Here is a 4856-nt window from a genome sequence, read left to right as displayed (position 1 = left end):
ATAAGGGGCTCAGGGGAGGGGTTAGTGGAATAAGGAGTTAGGGACAAAAAAGGAGCTCAGGGAGGGGTTAGTGGAATAAGGAGTTAACAGAGACAATAAGGGGATTAGGGGTCTGGTTAGTGGAATAAGGAGTTAGGGACAAATAAGGAGCTCAGGGAGGGGTTAGTGAAATAAGGAGTTACAGGGACAATAAGGGGCTCAGGGGAGGGGTTAGTGGAATAAGGAGTTACAGGGACAATAAGGGGCTCGGGGGCCGGGATAGTGGAATAAGGAGTTACAGGGACAATAAGGGGCTCAGGGGAGGGGTTAGTGGAATAAGGAGTTAAAGGGACAATAAGGGGGCTCAGGGGAGGGGTTAGTGGAATAAGGAGTTACAGGGGCAATAAGGGGCTCAGGGGAGGGGTTAGTGGAATAAGGAGTTACAGGGACAATAAGGGGCTCAGGAGCGTTAGTGGAATAAGGAGTTACAGGGACAATAAGGGGCTCAGGGGAGGGGTTAGTGGAATAAGGAGTTACAGGGACAATAAGGAGCTCAGGGGAGGGGTTAGTGGAATAAGGAGTTAACAGAGACAATAAGGGGCTCAGGGGAGGGGTTAGTGGAATAAGGAGTTACAGGGACAATAAGGGGCTCAGGGGAGGGGTTAGTGGAATAAGGAGTTACAGGGACAATAAGGGGCTCAGGGGAGGGGTTAGTGGAATAAGGAGTTACAGGGACAATAACGGGCTCAGGGGTTGGGTTAGTGGAATAAGGAGTTACAGGGACAATAAGGGGCTCAGGGGAGGGGTTAGTGGAATAAGGAGTTACAGAGACAATAAGGGGCTCAGGAGCTGGGTTAGTGGAATAAGGAGTTACAGGGACAATAAGGAGCTCAGGGGAGGGGTTAGTGGAATAAGGAGTTACAGGGACAATAAGGAGCTCAGGGGAGGGGTTAGTGGAATAAGGAGTTAACAGAGACAATAAGGGGATTAGGGGTCTGGTTAGTGGAATAAGGAGTTAGGGACAAATAAGGAGCTCAGGGAGGGGTTAGTGAAATAAGGAGCTACAGGGACAATAAGGGGCTCAGGGGAGGGGTTAGTGGAATAAGGAGTTACAGGGACAATAAGGGGCTCGGGGGCCGGGATAGTAGAATAAGGAGTTACAGGGACAATAAGGGGCTCAGGGGAGGGGTTAGTGGAATAAGGAGTTAAAGGGACAATAAGGGGGCTCAGGGGAGGGGTTAGTGGAATAAGGAGTTACAGGGGCAATAAGGGGCTCAGGGGAGGGGTTAGTGGAATAAGGAGTTACAGGGACAATAAGGGGCTCAGGAGCTGGGTTGGTGGAATAAGGAGTTACAGGGACAATAAGGAGCTCAGTGGAGGGGTTAGTGGAATAAGGAGTTAACAGAGACAATAAGGGGATTAGGGGTCTGGTTAGTGGAATAAGGAGTTAGGGACAAATAAGGAGCTCAGGGAGGGGTTAGTGAAATAAGGAGTTACAGGGACAATAAGGGGCTCAGGGGAGGGGTTAGTGGAATAAGGAGTTACAGGGACAATAAGGGGCTCGGGGGCCGGGATAGTGGAATAAGGAGTTACAGGGACAATAAGGGGCTCAGGGGAGGGGTTAGTGGAATAAGGAGTTAAAGGGACAATAAGGGGGCTCAGGGGAGGGGTTAGTGGAATAAGGAGTTACAGGGACAATAAGGAGCTCAGGGGAGGGGTTAGTGGAATAAGGAGTTACAGGGACAATAAGGAGCTCAGGGGAGGGGTTAGTGGAATAAGGAGTTACAGGGACAATAAGGGGGTCAGGGGAGGGGTTAGTGGGATAAGGAGTTACAGGGACAATAAGGGGCTCAGGGGTGGGGTTAGTGGAATAAGGAGTTACAGGGACAATAAGGGGCTCAGGGGAGGGGTTAGTGGAATAAGGAGTTACAGGGACAATAAGGAGCTCAGGGGAGGGGTTAGTGGAATAAGGAGTTAACAGAGACAATAAGGGGATTAGGGGAGGGGTTAGTGGTGTAGCCCTATAGTAAACTGCTTCGTATTTAACAGTTATAGCTACTTTCCTTTGTGGGCTAATACCACAGATGAGCTCTCTTTCTCAGGGGCAAGCCCTTGCAGCGGGGTGGAGGTAGGGTGTAGTGTAACTGTAACTGTGTGCAATGCACAAGAGATTGGGCGCCAGTAGTTTTATTTGCTTAAACAATAAACTGAGTTTATTAACCAAAACCAGAATTCACAATGGAGCATGGAACATAGAGTAACACATAGATCAATCAATGTAACAAGGTATACTCACTGTATTAAACATAGAATGACTCTCTGCAGAGTAAAGAGTACACATAGAGAGCTAGGCAGCTTGTTAGAAGGTATTTCCCCAATCTTCAGGATTACCTTAGGTGGAACTCAGAAAACTACCTACTTCCCTGAGCCTAACACTTAGGCCCTACTTTGAGGTCAGTAATACCCGGGATCTTAATCCCTCTAATATCCTCGTCGGAGCTTTGAGCTGCTCAACTACATACCCTATCTATCACTCCTAGAGTGATCTATTAAAGAGTATAACTATCACTTCCTATATTCAGGCTGAGTTCCACCACCTCTAACCTCTGTAGCCTAACAGAGGAAAGGTTCAGCAGCAATGGCCCTGACCTCATGGCTTTCAAGCCTTTTATATTATGCCACAGTGCCATCTAGCATCCACTGTGAGAACTGCAGGGATTACATAAGCACAAGGCCCCCATAAGGACCACTTAGGCGTCAATATCACTAAGAATGTGCCTGTCAACAAAGAGTAAGGGTGTCTAAATTTCCACATCCCTACAGTGGAATAAGGAGTTACAGGGACAATAAGGAGCTCAGGGGAGGGGTTCGTGGAATAAGGAGTTACAGGGACAATAAGGGGCTTAGGGGAGGGGTTAGTGGAATAAGGAGTTACAGGGACAATAAGGGGCTCAGGGGTCGGGATAGTGGAATAAGCAGTGCTCACTGCTCAAATGAATGGATACCCATTGCGGAGCCACCATATAGAAACCTCACAAAACAGAGCACCAGGAACATGCAAGTGAGAATGTTACATAAACATGGTACCCACCAGCCACCTCTGTATAGCATTGTTCTGATTGGGCATTAGCACAGCACAAAGCTCTGAGAGATAGAAAATCCATTGGTCAGTTAATAAAACAGTTTCTTGAGTCATGCACCAGGCAGCTAAATAGAGATTACACTGCCCTACAAAATCTGACTTACATTTTAGTTATACTGTGTAAAGTCAAATGATTCACTAGAATAGAGCACACCTAGACTGTGATATACAAGACCAATGTAGCAGGAGCCATTCACTCTTACATGCAAGATGTCTGTCAGTTTCTAAAACTATCCAGGAGAGGGCAGCATTTTCCTTCCTGATTTGTTTCATTCATTTTTTTCATTCATAAAATCCGGCTGATGGTTAGGATGGTATTTCTATACCGCCCCACCCCATCCACTGCTGTGGAACCCACCCCAGAGGGGCAACCCTGCTTTTTTCCAACCTGCAGTTTAAAGGGGAGATCTGTGAAATATGCATCCCAAATAAAATAGGTTTTATATATATATATATATATATATATATATATATATATATATATATATATATATATATATATATATATATATATATATATATATATATATATATATATATATATATATATACAGTATATATATATTACTTTTAAGACCAGCGAATAGCATGCTTTGATTTCTAAGTTGGCTCATACCAGCACGTGGCTCCAAGCTGCAGAGCTCCATTCCAGGTGATTATGCAAGAGGCACAGATTTAAGCGTAATACTGACACTATTTGGAATGATGAGATTGCTGTGAATTCATTACACACATTGGAAAGGCAGGGCCTGTACCATATGGAGAAAAGGGGAGCCCACTATCAGCCCCTGACTGCACCCTGTCCAGCTGATGCTCCTTATTATAAAATGTACCCTCTGTGCCAGCTATTGAAACAAGGCAAGTGGTTAGCATAGGGAAGCGTTGCCCAAGTTTTTCCAATTATCCCAAATGTCACGTTTGGGTGGTGGATTATGAAAAACAATGAGGTCATACAATGAGGTCTACAGAGATTGTAGACATGCTGGAGTCCATAAAAATCTTTTATGGGCCACATAAGATATGTGTGTGTAGCAGAACCCTTTGGTAGCCATCTTGTTCTACTCTCTCCAGCTAGCAGTACTGTCACTGTTAAGGTCTACTGTCTCCATCTTGCCCTACTGTCCCTATCTTGTTACTATCATGTCGCACTGTTTCCTTTTTGCCCTACTGTCACCATCTTATCCTGTTATCTCCATCTTGCCCTACTGTTACCATCACATTCCACTGTCTCCATCATGCCTTACTGTCACAAACTTTTTCTGTTGTATTCATCTTGCGTTACTGTCACTATCATGTCTCACTGTCTAAATATAACCCTACTGTTTCCATCTGTTCTACTGTCTCCACCTTGTATTACTCTCACTATCAAGTCCTACTGTCTTCATCTTGACCTACTGTCACCATCTTGACCTACTGTCACATCTTATCCTGTTGTTTCCATCTTGAATTATTGTCTCCATCTTACTCTACTGAACCTATCTTGCCCTAATGTTACTATCATGTTCCACTGTCTCCATCTTGGCCTACTGTCCCCATACTATCCTGTTGTCTCTTATCTGTTTTCTTATTCTGTTTTCTTCATCTTGCCCTTCTGTCACTATCATGTTCCACTGTAACCATATAACCCCACTGGTATACCTCTACATATACAAAGAGCCCCCGACATCTACAGACATTTCTCATTTTCTGCTCTCATTTTTTAAACTATATTTACTGCTGCTAGTGCTTATAACAC

Source organism: Xenopus laevis, chromosome 3L (assembly GCF_017654675.1).
Source record: "Xenopus laevis strain J_2021 chromosome 3L, Xenopus_laevis_v10.1, whole genome shotgun sequence".
NCBI lineage: Eukaryota > Metazoa > Chordata > Amphibia > Anura > Pipidae > Xenopus > Xenopus laevis.
The sequence above is the reverse complement of the archived record's forward strand: the minus strand, read 5'-3'. Positions refer to the sequence as shown.